The sequence below is a fragment of the Melitaea cinxia genome, chromosome 22, assembly GCF_905220565.1.
Source record: "Melitaea cinxia chromosome 22, ilMelCinx1.1, whole genome shotgun sequence".
NCBI classification, from domain to species: Eukaryota; Metazoa; Arthropoda; class Insecta; order Lepidoptera; family Nymphalidae; genus Melitaea; species Melitaea cinxia.
Genome location: NC_059415.1, coordinates 5,720,092 through 5,738,523, shown reverse-complemented (window position 1 = coordinate 5,738,523; position 18,432 = coordinate 5,720,092).

The following is an 18,432-nucleotide window of genomic DNA, read 5'->3' as shown; positions in this document are numbered from 1 at the left end:
CTCATGTCGATCTCAATCGACTCATCGAGCGATCGAGATCGAGAGTCGATCTCAATCGAGCTCAACCGACTGCTCCAGCGGGTTTCGAACTCCGCTCGAGCAGTTGTTGTAAAATGTTTAGAATTCCTAATGTGTGGGTAACACAAAAATAAAATCGTAGATATGAGTAGCACTTATATAGCCTGCAGCGTGCTACGAAATTGAAATCCTTATTTACAAAGCAGTAAAATGACAACACCAACTTAAGAGGAACCTAAAATAATCAACGACAAAAAAACCTAACTTAAATGTACATCAACAGGTGATAAAATGAGAACATCATTAACTATCGTAAATTCCTGTGAAATTTTCTGCTCGAATTATGGAGCAGCCCGACTGGGATAGTACTTCGACCTCACAGAAGATCACACACCTAAATAATACTATTTTCAAACAGTGTTGTGTTCCTTAAGGTGAGTAAGGTGACTAGAGTTCCTGAGGGGAATAGGGGATAGGGTCGGCAACGCGCTTGTGATATTTCGAGTGTTGCAGATGTCTATAACTGTACTGTAGTACTGTGTGGCTACGGTACTAAAGAATATAGCCACCCTCTCTCTTCCCGTGAGTGGCGTAAAAGGCGACTGAGGGATGACACAGTTCCGCTACCACCTTGGAACTTAAAAAGCCGACCGGTGGCGGGATAAACATCTAACTGCTGGCTTTGAAATACACAGGCCGAAGACGGGCAGCAGCGTCTTCGGTGCGACAGGGCCAGTAATGCGGTCACAAACCCGCCTATCCAGTGTGGTGACTGTGGCCAAAACATATGAGTTCACGATATTTTTGGCGTATACTTGTGGAGGCCTATGTCCAGCAGTGGACTGTATAGGCTGTAATGATGAGATGTCTTTAAGCTACGGTAATTGTTTACCTCGCTTATAGGTGAGCCGTAGGCTTGTTTGCCGACCAAGTTGTATAAAAAAACGTAGTGGTCGAAAAAATATTCAATTAAATATTAGAAATGACTCAAAAACTACTCGTCAGGTTTCACTTACATTAAAATGGAATCACACTACAAGTACCAGCTTTACAATAAAAAAGAATCATCAAAATCAGTTCAGAAAATTGTGAGGACATTTCCGAAGTCGGTAAAAAAGTTTATTCTTATCTTTCAGCATATTTGTTTCATTAGATAGGATCAAATGTATTGAATTTGGTACCCTACAAGATTGTACCAAGAGGGACAATTACATGAATGGTCAACGCATAAATTAAGCTGTCAATTAGTTGCATTGACGGTGACTGTGATTAGATCCTGGTGATATTACAGGTGAAGATACAGTAGAATGGTTTAATTTATGTGTTACGTTTAATAAAGCTTTGCTACCCATAGAAACAAATAAATATTAACTTAAAGCTTATATTAAAAATAATTTGATAGCTCAAGCATATCATTAGATCCAAGATCATATTCATGATAAAGATATGAGTTATCATAAAGACGTTTGAGTTTAAGTGGAGCTGTATTTCATGCAAGACTTGACTAAATTTAAAGTAATTATAATTTCTGTAAGTGTCACTGCGGAATTTTGTCTATATCATTCACATTAATTATAACATTTTTTTTTTTTACAAAAGAGTATAATTTAATCTGTAAAATAGTGTTTTATGAAGCTTACGTAAAAATTCTAAAATCAAAACATAAATTGACTGAACCGCTGTTCGCATCGGTACAGGAATTGCTGGTATACTATTAAACCTCTATCTTCCATAAACAGCTAAGCGTTATAATAACAAGGCGTTATCGGCAGTTGTTTTACACGATTTCACTTCCATTACTTTAGACACGGGCCTTATATCGTTTCTTAAACTCTAGTAAGTTACAGTAGATACTAAATATTTTGTAGGGTGGTCTTAAGTTTCCAAGCGTAACTCCCGTAGTTCTGAAACTGTCCGCTGTGAACGAGCGTTGTTGCTAACTAGTGACTTGAACAGTTGAAAAGTCTTGCTTGATTAACGGGCCATCAATTCATTCTTTGACTAGACTGTTGGGGAAGTTTGCTTTCTGATCCACAGGTTGTAGGTTTGGTTCCGACCTGAGTCTGTTTGTAACATATATTTACTTATTTATGAACATTTATATGTGTTTGCTTATTGGTTGAAATAAAATTGTCTAAATCAGTCAACTGTTCAACTGTTGAGGATTCTCTGGTGTCAGGTTGCGTGTACATTTGAGGCGCCTAAACACCGGCGGTCACGGGTTCAATTCCCACTCAGAATGAATTTATGTCCAGTCTAGATGTCTGTTCTTTGGGTCTCACCATCGTGCCTCAGAATTATCATATAAACTTGATAGCGATTGTCACTCACAGGAAAGAATATATCCGTTTACTCGCAAAGGATCAGCGTGATGGATTAAGCTCCGACATTTCACCTACACGGAGGCTTATGTTCAACATTGGTGTATTACAGGCTGAAGGAATCAGTCAACTACTATCCAAAATACTGTCGTTTGGTTGTCTAACTTAGGAACTGGCGACCGCTGTGTATATAAAAATAAAGAAACAATATTTTTTCAATAAATGTAGTCTAAGATTTTATAAAACTGTAAAATAGTAAGACAGCTGGATAAGACAATTAGCATTTCAATATAATTATATAACAAAAATATCCATCATGATGACAACAAAATCCCGCTGCTGAGAATAGGCCCCTTTCTCCATGTAGGAAATGGGTTGAATATTAATCAAATACGCTGCTCAATTGCGGTTAGCGGATATACTCCCTACTGTAAGTAGTATACGTATAAGTAGTACTACTATCTTATTCCCTACTGTAAGCAACGTTCGCTATCAGGTGTCTATAACCGGTACCTTAACGTACTCAACTACAACTAAAAGACAAATAACATTTGAATATAATTAATTTACACAAATAATTGTCATACTGTATTGTGATCGCGGGTTTACAGACGTCACAATCATACACGGATTGTGGGTCTCGTGCGGTTTGGCATCTGTATTCATCCTATCTGAATTCGCCTTTGAGGCGTTGTTTACAGGGAATCTTAATCTATAATACATAGGATGAATATCTAAATTACAGTAATAAGCAAAATTTTAAAATATAAACTAAAATTAAAAATTGTATAAAAAAGATATTCTTAGTTAACACAAATTTTGATGTTTTCGTTGTACGTTCAGTGTTTTATATAAAAAGTGACCTAAACACTACAAAATACACATTTCACAAAGGTTTGACCTAAGCAAAAGTCTCCGTTTATATATTTGAATTTGGAGCGAATTCGATAAAAGATAAGAAATTCAAGTTAGTAGGTAAATACCTAACTAACTTAACTTATACTGTTGCATTGTAATAATCTCTTGTTATTCTCTGAGATTGTATAATCAAGTTTTAGACAAAAAATCCAAAACCATCATGATGGAAAGCCCGCAAGACGTCGGTTAGCCACCGTGGACTATTACTCAGAGGTTGACGCATAAATTATACGCCCAATTAGTTATATTGATGGCTAGCGCGATTATACTGATCCATGAAGACGTATAACATGATTGAGCGATTGTTGACCTGGATCATGTGTTAAAAGCAACGTCTACGTTGCATATTTCAACATGTTTGCGCGGAGCAAAATTTTGCGTAACCCATATGCACAAATAATTGTGCGAAAATAATAAAAGTTGATTATTTCATTTTGTATTATGATTTTGTTAATGTTAACTTTGTTATGTTAAGAAAATAACGTAATTTTTTATTTATTTATGTACTTTTATTTTGTGTTTACCTACAAAAATTATAACTCCAATATTATCTTCCATTTCAAACCAAAATTATGCTTGCACAAACCCTTCTGCTACCTATCCTTGATTATGCTGATGTATGATATCTGGATGTAACTGAGGAACTACATAGAAAGTTAGAGCGTCTCCAAAATCTTGCCATAAGATTCATTTTTGGCCTCCAAAAATTTGATTGCATCTCTCATCACTTTCGTGCTCAGTTAAAATGGCTCCCTATTCGTCTTCGGCATGATATGCACAATTGCACATCCTGTCCACTCTCTTCAATATCCTTCATGATTCAAATGCTCCGTCGTATCTTCAATCCCGGTTTCACCTCCTGCTTTCTCCTACTCGTTCCAGGCGCCCTGGCAGTAAAGCTATGTTAGATATACCGAAACGTAACACAAAATTTAAGTTAAATTCATTTACGGTACGCGCCTCCATACAATGTAACAAAGTCCCAAGTGACATCAGAGCTAGTCCTTCCCTTGTTTCCTTTAATTATAAATTAAAGAAACACTTGCTTTCACTAGCTGATGTGTAATCATCTGTATAGAATATGTATGTATTTACGTATGTGTTGTAGTGAGTATGTATATGTTTATGTATGTACGTACGATTGTATTTTTGTATTTTAGTATATATCTTTATATGTATTTGTTAGTATGTAGTATATTATATATATTTTTTTAATCATCATCATCATTACAGCCTATACAGTCCACTGCTGGACATAGGCCTCCACAAGTTTACGCCAAAAATAACGTGAACTCATGTGTTTTGCCCATAGTCACCACGCTGGGCAGACGGGTTGGTGACCGCAGTACTGGCTTTGTCGCACCGAAGACGCTGCTGCCCGTCTTCGGCCTGTGTATTTCAAAGCCAGCAGTTGGATGGTTATCCCGCCATTGGTCGGCTTCTTAAGTTCCAAGGTGGTTGTGGAACCTTGTTATCCCTTAGTCGCTTCTTACGACACCCACGGGAACAGAGGGGGTGGCTAAATTCTTTAGCGCCGTAGCCACACAGCACATATATTTTTAATATATATGTATAAATTTATCACAATTATCATCTTTGATTTTTTCTTTTTTTACGTTATTTTTCTTGTTTTTTGTAAATACTTCTTGCACTGTTTGCCTCGCTATATAAAAGACTTACTCATGACCATGGGTTGACTGGAAGAAATCTCTTTCAGAGATAAGTCCACCTTTGCCATAAACCTTATTATTATGCCATAAACCTTATATATATATATATATAGGACATTCACTAATGATCAGTTTAATTTATACAATAAATAGCAGTGTCACGCGGCTTAACCCGCGTGTTTCCAAACCCGTGGGAATGTCGAAATAAAATTTGGCCTTGAATTATTGTAGATCTACTACTATCTACGAATCATGTTCATTAAAATCGTTTCAGTGGTTTTTGTACGAAACAGTAACAATCATACATACATACATTACATATATACATCCTGACAAACTTTGGCATGTAGCTTTGACATGTGGCTTTGACAGTAAGTTAGACGGACGGGTCTTAAAATATAAACCACTTCTCTAGTATATTTGATGATACGTATAATATTTCGGTATCTCTACTTACGTGCCTACCTAAACTCTGAAACATTTTTTTTTAATTTGTCTATATTTAACTCACTAAATAAATAAATAAAGAATTACAGTTATATGGATGGTTTAAAAAAAGGAAGTGGAGAATATGTAGGTAGAGAAGAGAATAGATCACAAAAGTAATTAAAACAACCCACACTAATACACCTTCATCTTACATGCACACACCTACACTAATACACCTCCATCTTAAATGCATACACCTACACAAACACACATTCACATCTTCATATCATGCACTCACTCTAACTGCAGTGCATGAGACGGCACATAGCCGTTTACTTTTTTACTTCTTGTTACTTTTTTAAATGTAGTGTTTAGTTATGCATTTTATAATGATTATTTTTTTTTATATTAGTGTGATCTTGTTTTGGCCATTTTTATACATTATATCGTAACAGACGCCGCGTTGGCGCAACGGTTACAGCCATGGATTGTACCTGTTGCGCTGGCGGTTGCGGGTTCGATCCCCGCACATGACAAACATTTGTATGGGCCATACAGGTGTTTGCCGTGGTCTGGGTGTTTGTGCAGTCCTTGTGGGCCTCCCCACCGTGCCTCGGAGAGCACGTTAAGCCGTCGGTCCCGGTTGTTATCATGTACACCTGATAGCGATCGTTACTCGTAGTAGGGAATATATCCGCCAACCCGCATTGGAGCAGCGTGATGGATTAAGCTCTGATCCTTCTCCTACATGGGGGAAGAGGCCTTTGCCTGTAGTGGGATATTACAGGCTGAAGCGTAATATCGTAACATACTATTGTATCATAACGCTGTTGGATTGCCTAATAAAAAAAAAAAAACCTACATTTATTATTAAAAAAAAAATTAAAGTAAAACTATTTTTATACATATATATTGAAGTTCGTATCTTCGAATTTAATTGATCGTGAAAATTTTAAGAGCTGTTCGCATTCATTCAGCGTCCGCTATATATTTTATTGAAGACAATGTTAGAATACAAAGTACGTTGAAATTATTAATTATTATCTAGATTCACTTTATGTACGAGACTGTTAAATAGGGGTAATATTTTATACTTACTTAGTATTTTTTTTACATTGGCTGGTCACCTGTGTGACCAATGACGGCTAGAGAGACCTTCTGATCAACAGCTTAGCTAAGAATAAGCTACGTAAAATATGATTGATATAAATATGTATGGAAACAACATGCTAAGATCACACTTAAAATTGAATTAAAAAAATAAGGCACTTTTAAATTTCTTCGTGTTCTGAATACGTAACACATAAGACGAGCGTACGCTGAGACCAGGACAGCATAACCAACTGAATGAAAATAAAATTTAAAAAATATGAACAAAAAGAGCCAAAGCAAGTTACAGTACCTACACATTAAAACTGTTCTCTTATTCTCTATGAAAATATAAATAAAATGGAAGAGGTTGTTTATGACTTTGATCGAATTTTTTTTTTTTCGAAAGAGGGCTGGTGCATATTTTGCCCAGAGAATTGGCATAGTGATTTAACGGGGAAATGTTGCCAGCATTATTGGCACCATTCCATCCGGACATGATTTGTAACAAAAAACTACCGTAAATATTTAGTTCTTAAGTTGTGAATTATAAATATATAATCAATAAATGAAATAATGATCTATGAAAAAAATGTGTTTTATCTTAGTTTATTGATAATGCTTACGTCTTACCTTAAAGCTAGGAGTGGAGCTTAATAACTTATTAAATAGGTATTTTAAATTTTATTAGAACAATTTTACGACGCAAACCCAAATAAATCTAGACAGTCTTCTCTGAACACATTTTCAAAAGACAATGCTCTATACTTAAAACGATCTAAACGATAACAAGTTTTTTTTTTCTATGACCTAAATGTGCTCAGTATAACTGAAATGTGATGACACATACATAAAATTTAGAAAGTCCGTATTATGCGTGAGTTTTATTACAGTAATACAAAATTTGCAAGATGTGATATCAGCGCTTGTTAAGGTGATTTTCACACTATGAAATTTTCATACTCTATAATTCTCATAATGTGTACTCCGTATTTTCATACGCTTAACTTAATAATAAAACATAACAAAGATCCGTCTGACGTATCCGTGACGTGACGTGACGTGTGCAAATAGAGCCTATTTCGAAGTGCCTCTTCAGTTAATCGCGCCACGTAAGGAACGAAACGTTAAGGAAAAGTTACAACTTCGAGAAACTTTAAGTGAAAAAACTGAGATTCGAAGCGAGTGGTTCTGTATACGTGGATAGGTTTTGTTATTAACATTTTATGTGACAAATAAGTGTGTTTTATGTTTGTTGAGGACAAATTCCGAGAACATTTTTACTTTACGAGACTTATCGTATTTTTTATTTTGAAACTTCCGATATTACGGTGACATTGCAGGCTATGGGGTCAAGGGTATACTTGCAAAAGCACTGACAGTGACAACCATGAAGGAGTATTAATAACGCCCTTGTAAAAGTATTTATAGTAACCATTTATTTTTTTAATCTAAAATTAACTTCGACGTACTTTAAAATCCCCATGCTTTTTATCAAACATCACAGCAGCCTTACGCAGTCCACTACTGGACATAGGCCTCCACAAGTTCATACTAAAAATGGCGTGAACTCATGTGTTTTGCCCATAGTCACCACGCTGGGCAGGCGGGCTGGTGACCGCAGGGCTGGCTTTGTCGCACCGAAGACGCTGCTACCCGTCTTCGGCCTGTGTATTTCAAAGCCAGCAGTTAGATGGCTATCCCGCCATCGGTTGGCTTTTTAAGTTCAAGGTAGTAGTAGAACTGTGTTATCCCTTAGTCGCCTCTTACGACAGCCACACGAAGAGAGGAGGTGGCTATATTCTTTGATGCCGTAACCACACAGCATGGGCAACTGAAGTCGACTAAATTATAAAAATTTGTAGTTTTATCAAACATAAAGCGTTATAATTATGCTTATCCCACGGGTGAATTATTACTAAAGCTACAGGTCGACGGTCATGTGACTGCCTAGTAAAGTGGTCCGACATTATAGTAACAGGTAAAGCTTAAAACCAGAAATTAATCAACATATATATTAATTATCATAGGTCTAAAATGACTCCTGCAGCCGAACTGATTCCACACGTATCGACTCATCGTTCCTGTGGGCCTAGCCAGTGAGATCGAGTGGGTGGCGCAGAGCTTAGCTTAGTTAGCAGAGTATACAACTCTGCGTTTTCCTGAAGAGTGTCCTAGGCAACATGGTGTCTATCTGATACTCTCTAAATCATCTGCAATAGACGAACTTAGGTCAATGATAATGATATAAATACGCTAAAGTTTAAGATGATTACCTTTCATTTTAGAAAAAGCCTCACAATTATTCCACATAAATTATTTATCATTTTATAGACCGGCAACAACAACTAAAAATTTGTTATTGCTTTTTTTGTAAATTAATTAATTATTAAAATTATGTATGTAGATTGAGACACAACGTCAACATGATTGACGGTCGGTAAATTTTTTGTTCAATTTCAAATTAACTCACGTACATTTTTTTTTTTTTTTGTAAATTTGTAAAGTGATAATTATTATATTTATTTAGTGTGAATTGTTATACTTATTTAGTGTGAATTATTCGCACGGGTATAGCTAGTTGAAATATATGACTTGTAGCAAATCGGCTTGACGATACAGGATAACTCTGAATTGTTTTCTGTATAACAACCACCCTGGTTTAATGGTACGTTTGCTACGAGTATGTTCGCACCTAAACACCGGTGATTTGCGGGTACGATTCCCCCTCGGGATTGTTCAAATATTTCTTTCCCGTTATAATGTTTGTCCTTACGGAACCCATCATGCCTCGGACAGTACTTTATGCTGTCGATTCCAGTAGTTATAAAATTGATAGCGATGGTTACTCATAGTAGAGAGTATATCCACCAACCAGCAGTGGAGCAGCGTCCTTCTCCTATATCTCCGTGTAGGATCCACTGCTGGGCATAGACTTCTTTCTACAGGAAGTCCTATGCACAGCCGTGAGATGTCATGGGTTGAATCAATCGTTATAATCTATATATTGAGAGACCAAAATAAACTTCCATAATACAAGCAAGACTAGACTTAGACTCTTCGTTAAAAACATTATTTTATTCAAACTATTTTTAATTAAATAATTAGTATGTAAATAATAGCACTCCGTCCCATCTTGTGAGTTACTTCAGGTCTGAAATAAATCTGAATGAAATTAATTTAGAAGCAGACCAAGAAAAACAACCACAACATACACGGCTTACGACTTAATCCAAATTAATTCCTCGGTATTTTCTACTTCGCCAGATTTTTTAAAGCGTAAGAGATTTATTTTATTTTATTTTATTTAATGGTTTACCAACAGATATACATCAAATATAGTATTAAGAGTACAGTATATAAAAATCGTCATGTTAGGATGTAGATCCAATTACAGGCAAACACAGCTTCCTCATTTAGTCATTAAGTCAAAATAATGAAAGCGAGAGAATAATAATTATAGGATAAGTTTAGAGAATAATTTTTTAGGTTAAGTTACGAGCTTTAAAATGTTTGACTAATTTTCTATATGCGCCAAAACTACTGTGAAATATGTCTATCTTTGTTTTTTGATAAAAAACGTTATGATCCCGACAGATTCTCGGCAACAAGCTATTGAAGCCCAAGTTGGTTCTATATCCTTTGACATACAATGGCTTAAAGTTAACAATCCTAGAGTTACGCCTTGGAACAACAAAACCAATCCGAGACAACAGTCGTGGACAGTCCAATAGGCCTCTAGAAATCTTGTACAACAAGATTTGGTCAGATATCCAACGGCGATCGACCAATGTGGTGATGTTAAAGTGTTTTAACCGATCCTCATAGGAATGCAGTTCTCTTATTTTTCCTTGGTGAACCGCAAGGTAGAAAAGAAATCTCTTCTGTATACACTCAATTCGACCAATATGACAATGGTAGTGCGGGTTCCAAACACTAGAACAATATTCTAAGATGGAACGAACTAGGGCATTATAGGTGCATTTTAGAGCAGATATACTTTTAAAGTTCTTACAGTTTCTCCATATAAACCCTAGCATCTTAAAGGACCTGGAGACTATAGAATCAATGTGAGCAGTGAAGGATAACTTTTTATCTAGTATTACTCCTAAATCCCGAATTTGATCGACTACGTCTAAATAATCATTTTGGACATGGTATTTTGTTAAAATAGGTTTGCGTTGTTTAGTGAATGTAATATGCTTGCACTTTTGAATATTAAGGGGTAATTTATTATTTAATGTCCAGTCAGAAATACGACGACGAGATATTTTTAAAACAAGATTTAAAAAGACTTAAAGAAAATTTATACTTGAATATTAATGTATGTAATTAATATAAATAACGACGATCAAAATAATGTTAAACTTAAAAATGTCGCGCAATTTAATAAAAACAATACAACAAAAATGTATACATTGCATTTACATGATATTCGTGATTTCTACATGTTAAGGCAAAAGATATAGTTTTCCTTTAAACCAAAGACTGATGAAGTAACCTAATCGAAGGATTATTTATCGTGTCCTTGATAACTTACAAAAATGCTTTAATTGCAGCCAGTAATGATACCATAAAACCAGTATTATTGTGTATATCCGGCGATAAAGTAAGATGTTTTAAGGTTTGTGGAATTACATAAATTTTGTCACCCGCGACCATGTCGCCTGCAACGTCACGGAAGCATCGGAATTCCCCAAAAAAAAAACGGCGATAATTTTCGTAGAATCAGAAGTTTTAGAAAAGTTGTTTATTATAATTGTCAATTTATCAATAATCCACTTAATATACACTGTGAATAAAATATTTTTTTTTTTGCTGGAACCGCTTATTATTCACCTCTGGCTTTGACAGGTTACTGATTTTTAGGGAGCGATTGCCACTTGACCTCCGAAATATATAAGAGCAAACCAATAACCCTAAAGGAGGCTAAAATAATAAAAAAAAAATTGGTTGCCTGTAAAGTCGGTATACGGGCGAAAGTTTTACGTGACAACGACTTTGAGTGGTAAAATAATTTTAATGTGAATATTCATTCGTATAGTAGGAAGAAGGATGAAATAATAGTAACAATTTAAAACATTTATTTATACAAAGAATTATATTTAAAACATTAATTTATACAAAGAATCTCGCACTGAATTTCATATTAACAAAATTTTATTTTTACCTTTACTCATACATACGTAATTATATACAAATATACATACAATAACTTGCAATACATTTGCGTACAATGAAACAGCGTTTACTACAACTTAACTTGTTCCTATCTGAGTGATTTTGGCCGAGTGGAAGGGACGCGTGCCTCTCACTCGCTCTCATTGTGAGCGCATAACGTGAGCGGAGCGTAACGCAGTTTCTTGAAGTGTCACCCGGCAAACCAATTTATAAGACGTTGTCACGTCAAAATGGTTATTGATAGATGTCTATAATATAATTTGTAAAACCATTTTATGTACTATAATAATACTAATATTTCTTTGTTTTGTGTGGTAAGTTTTGAAGCCCCCGTGATAAATAAACTTTGTCAATTAGATAAAATAATTAATTTAACATTTTTTTTTCACTTCAGGATACAACCTCACATAGGGTTGATTAATAATTTAAATCAATCACAATTACAATTACATCAGAACAAAATTGAGTTTTAAAATCGATACGCTAAAATATTTTTGATAATAAACATTATTGAAGAAGGTTTAGAACCTGGGATCGGCACATTTTTAAGTATACAAAAATATTTAGTAACTATGAAATTGATATCGTAACCAAATGAACCTTAAAAAGATTTTGATTGGTTCGATTTTTTGTAATTTATTTTAGATGCTATAAAATAAAATACAAATCAGGTTTACACACTTTAAATAATACTTAAAAGAAAGGTTATATTACATTTATCTATATATTATATTTAACTACAATTTCAATTCAAAGATTTTATAATTCTTATTCGTTCAGTATCTTACTGAAATAGTATGAAATCAAAATACTTTGTTTAAACAGGCATGAATGAATAAATGTAAAAATATAGTGTAAATAATCAAATAAAATTTACATTTTAACATTTTAACGTTATTCTGATAGCAGTAAAACTGATTTTAATAATAAGGCTATTAGTGTGCAAACTTTTAGTATTTTTAAACTTAAAAAAAATACCCGCAGCGCTCACCGTCCTTTAAACTATTCATTTACATAAAACCTAAGAGAAAATAGTAAATAACGGTTCGCATTTAAATTTTAAACAAATCTCCCATTTTAAATTCCCATCTCGAAACTCTTTTGTTCGTCGCTCAAATGACTGAGACGTCATCTTTTGATTATTTTCAAGCAAACATTATGCAAAGCGTTGACGGACTATTGCTGTGCATTTTACTGACTCTGCGGACTTTTAAATAGAAATTTTTTAATTAAAAATATAAGGATGCCATAATTAATTTCACGGAAAAATATTAAATATCTCGAACGTCTTGCTTTTTAGTATTCATCTTTTATGAAATAAATAAAATAATAAGTATTTAATTTTTGAATAATATAGGACTATTTTTACTTCTTCCTTCAAAGTGAAACAGATATATTCTATTTTCAACATTTTGTACGAGGTAAGTAATCTTAAAAACCGACTAAAATGTAATATTGACTAGCTCGTTGGCGCAGTTTGTAGTGACCCTGCTTTCTGTTCCGCGGGTTGCGGGTTCGATTCCCGCCTGAGTCTGGGTGTAATATGTGTATTTATATATTTATATATGTATTATTTCTATGTATATTTATCAAAAAAAAATAGTTATAACAGTCGAACTTTACCTGTAACGCAAGCATTTAGTTCCTTAACATGGGAACTGACGACCGTATGTGTATGTTATAAGATATTTATTTATAACCGAAGTCCTTACTTTAGACGCTCGGAAGATCAAGTTTCGTGTAACTAAGAACTATCAATGAGAAAAGGAAAGTTAGGCAAGTAGTTATGATTGTAAATTCCTTTTTGGTTTTGGCGAATAAATGGCAATGACTTGTGTACAACCATTGATTTTGACCTTTGTAAATCTAAATTAAGTCTTTGCTAGACGAAAACTTTCAAATACGTATTGTAAATTTTTTTGTAATATAATATTTGTTATTATTTTATTTATGACTGATCCTGTTTTGATGTGATGACTTCATCATTAGTTTTGTGAAGTCTCATTGATCTTATCATCTTCATCGTTTGAATCTTATTTTAATTTCATATTTTAGATATCAGAAAAAATATTATATTCATTTTTGCATTAAAAAAAGAAAATAATTTAAAAACAATATTGGAACGTTACATATATACGTGGATGTACCGTGAATTTTTTTAATGACATACATACACTTTGAGACTAAAGGTAATAACTATAAACTTAAAATAAAATACTTTGTAGTTTACTTATAAAAACCATTCTCTCTTTATGTGTAATCTTTTCATTAACGACTGTTTACTATGACTGAAAATTCGGGATGAATAATAATAATAATAAATTATCTATTTTATAAAATTACATTTGTTCAAAATGTACTATTATGAGATATATTATTTCATTTTGTTTTGAATATTTCCCGTTTATGTAACAAATTGATAGCGATTTTACGAAACTTTGTGTCGTAACGACTTAGGTACGTGACTTCCGAGAATGGAAAATTTTTGCCAAAACAAGAGACGTCAGTTTCTAAAAGTTTAAAGAGTTCGCAATAACAACTAATATTTCTGTAAGACTTTTATGAAAGTTATGTCGTAAATATAGTTTGATTCAATTCAAAACATTAAAAGTTAGTATATTATTTTTAAAGATTTGAATCGTTGTTACGATTTAACTTAATAAAAGCTGAAAATAAACTACACCGACAAAAAATGATGTAAAACGATTGGTTAATTATTCTATTGATTCGTTTGACAAGCAATAAAGAAAAATACTCAAACAACATTAAAGAAAAGTTAAATAAAATGCAAGTCCTCCACTTGTTATTTTTGGTTTCGTAACCTTGTAACTTTCAGTATTTATATTTTTTCAAAGGGTAGTAGTAGGGTTCTTGACGTATCACATCCAGTATGCAGCCAATAAACTAACAATATCCGGCAATACAATAGCCCCAAGTGCGTTAAAACTTAATGTTGACGATGTAGATTTTTTTAATTATTATTATTGTTTATACAATTTAAAATATATTAAATAACAAAAAATAGAAACAAAAAACCACTAAGGTTTCAACCTGTGCTACTTTACCTTACTTATATAAATACTGTTGAATAATAACATGACGCCATCATGGAACATGACTGCAATAATTTCAATTGCAATTTTTATCAGTATATAACTAATCAATGTCCATTTGTCACTAAATTTTAAATCATAGTAAGCTACTTATCAAACTTTTATATGTAAAGCTTTGATGTTGCAACATATAATTTATACATGATTTTAAACAATACATTATTAGCTTGCGGCTAAACGCAATTTCAGGGCAAAATTGTTCACAAATTACATGGATATGATTTATATAACGAAATTGTTTATGACACAAATAATATGCTATATGGGTCAAGTCATCCTTCATATTAAAGGATATGTTAGTTCGAACTAAGTAGTATTAGAAATATTTAATTTTGGTACAGACCATTTTTGTGTCTTTAAAAGGTTTCTGGGATTTACGTAAATTTTATATGCTAGGAAAAGTTATTGAAGTGAAATCAAATATACATAACTGAAAATTGTGTTTAGTTTCAATCATTAACAAATGTTAATATTCGTGTAATTGTTTTGTCATATTGTTATAGTTATTGACAGAATTTTGACTAACAAATAGCTAGTTTTATGAAAACATCACCAATGTCATTTTTGTACTATACTCGTATGCATAAATATTTTTACTTAATTTACATATTGCAAGTGTGTACATAGAGTTAATATTCCGCATATAATTTTAGGTATGAAAATGTTACATATACTCATCAAGATAGCTCATAATGTAAGAAATACACTTGTTATGCATCAACATCATTTTTACTCTGCAGTGTTAAAGTTACGAATATAGGCCAAGCCTAAGACTATAACTAATCCTATAGTTCCTTAAGAACATCTCATGGTCAATCACTTTTGTAGAAAGCATTTTATCTAAGCTCAATGTTTATATGATAAATCGTACAAAATACTTTAAAAAAAATATTTTATAGTATATACGATCTTTTAAATTGACGTAAGTAAGAGTGATACAGACATTTTGAACGTGTGCCAAAATACATCTGTTCTAAAAAAATTAGATCGGAAGGCTTATTTATCGGTTAGAAGTTTGAAGATCGTTTTTCAAGCAAAATCAATTATAGGATTGTAGCGTTAGTTAATACCTTATGAAAATACGTATATAGCAATTTATAAAAGTACTTAAAATTTATTAAAAATTTCGCTATAACCTTAATTCTCTCTCTCAAGGACTCTCTCAATCAACTTGATAAATGCCATTACAAATCATCTCTTTGCTATCTAAATATTAATTTAATGAATCAAATTGTTTTACAATAAATATTTAACTCGTCACCCGCCTAATTTTTAACTTAGGCGGCTTATTTGACGTTGATTTCCGTTATATTGTACTAGGAAATAACTTTGTGACAGTTTATTTCTTTAACTAACTTTCAGAAAATTTCTATGGATGGTTATATTCTCGGCTACGAGTGTAAAACATTATTCTCTTTACCATGTGTATCAAGGAGTGTGAGGACTTTTACAAGAAGGTAAAAGAAGCTGAAAGGCGATATTTAGAGAGTAATGAAAGTCCAGGTAAGATAAGATAAAAAATTCAAGGTAAAGAAAGAAAAGAAATTCAAGGTAAGATTTTATAAAAATTATTTATAGCAATTAAGATATACTAGATATATGTTTAATGTTGAATAACTTGCCGACGTCTCGTAGGTAGTGACAGGTAGTTCTGTTGCTGTAGAAATTTTGGTACTTCTCTAAGATTAACTACTGTAGTAGATGTCCAGAAACACACACAGCACAAACACCCCGACCACGGCAAACATCTGTACGGCCAATATAAATGTTTGCCATGTGCGGGGATCGAACCCGCAACCGCCAGCGCAATAGCCAGAAACCAGTGCTACCGTTACGCCAACATATCGTCAATTATTTATTATTAGGAATTAACTAACTGGAGTGTTGTTTTAGTGACAGTTTTGTTCTCGTTGTATGTTTCCATTTTTCATCGCATTTGCATGTATAAAAAACCCTACGAGGAATTTTACAATTGCCAGAGTATAAATTTAATTATTATATTTAATTAATAAGGGATAACACAGTTCCGCTACCACCATGGAACTTAAAAAGCCGACCGGTGGCGGGATAACCATCCAACTGCTACCTTTTATTTATTTATTTATTTATTTTCAAAAGCACACTTACAACATACATGTAAAAATTTTAAAATTACAAATATATAATAAAATAACAAAGTATCTGATATGCATGTCACTTACAAGTGTACATAATATTTTGGAATATAAGGTTTAAAAGCACAAAAAACCACAAATAATTAAAATATTTGAACTTTAGATATACCTACATTAATATAGTTCAACACTTACAATATTTAAAAAAAAGATAGTGACACCCTATCATCATCACAACCAAAATAATCAAAATCAAAAATAGAGAACATATTATTATCATATACATTTATAAAATTAAACATTAGAATTTAACGAACATTAGATTTTTAGATTAGAAACAAATTATCATTAATTAAGTAATTAAGAATAGGGAAATAACAAAACTCAAATTAAATTTTCAAAAAATTCCAAATAGAAAAATTTAGATTAAAATTAAAATCAAAATCAAAATCAAAATTAAAATCAAAATTAAGATTAAAATCAAAATTAAAATTAAAATCAAAATTAAAAAAAAATTAAAATCTAAATTAAAATAAAAATCAAAATCAAAATCAAAAGCAAAATTAAAATTACTGTAAGATAAATTAAAATAACTTAATTTTTTTTAAACTAATCAAGCATTTTATAATAATTAAGTACTAACTAACTTACATCTAAAGACAGAGAGAGAGGCTTTGAAATACACAGGCCGAAAACGGGCAGCAGCGTCTTCGGTGCGACAAAGCCAGTCCTGCGGTCACCAACCCGCCCGCCCGGCGTGGTGACAATGGGCAAAATACACGAGTTCACGCTATTTTGGGCGTAAACTTGTGGAGGCCTATGTCCAGCAGTGGACTGTATAGGCTGTAATGATGAAATTTAATTATTAGTATTAAAAGTCTTTAATAGCTAAAGCAAATTAATAAATTCAAGATTATATTAAGAATAAATATTTGGGGACTGAAAAAGGGCTGTATTTTATGCAAGAGATGCCTCAATGTATAGTGAGTGAAAGTTTTTTTGTAACTATTAGTAATTTGTTACAGTCAAATATATTTCTAATTTCAAAAAATTACAATGAAATTAGTTTCGTAGCCCACTAAAAAAAAAACAAAGATTTTTTACATCTAATATTGATTAAGCGAGTTTATTATCATTTAAACCGCAGCGTTCATGTTCCAAACGTTGGTTACAAATAAAACGAAGCTGTCGATTAAGAAGAGCATGAAGTTAAAAGCCATCAAAAAATACAAATCCTCATGGACAGGTACACATACCGTAGGGTACAGGTATTATATAGTAGGTACACGTCTTTTAATTTCAAAAGAATATATTGCATGTAGATAATGAGAATTTTATATATTAATACGTGAAGCAAAAACTTTGTACCCCTTTTGACGAAAATTGCGCGGACGGCGGAGTACGAAATTTCGCACACGTATAGTCATTGTAGAGAAGGAGTGCAGAATGCTAATATTTTTTTTTAATTATACATAAACATATATAAAATCAATAAAAAAAACATTACACACACTACCATGTATTTTACACGCACGCGCATATCTTCGCTCTTTTGTTGATTGTTAGTCTGTAGTCAAAT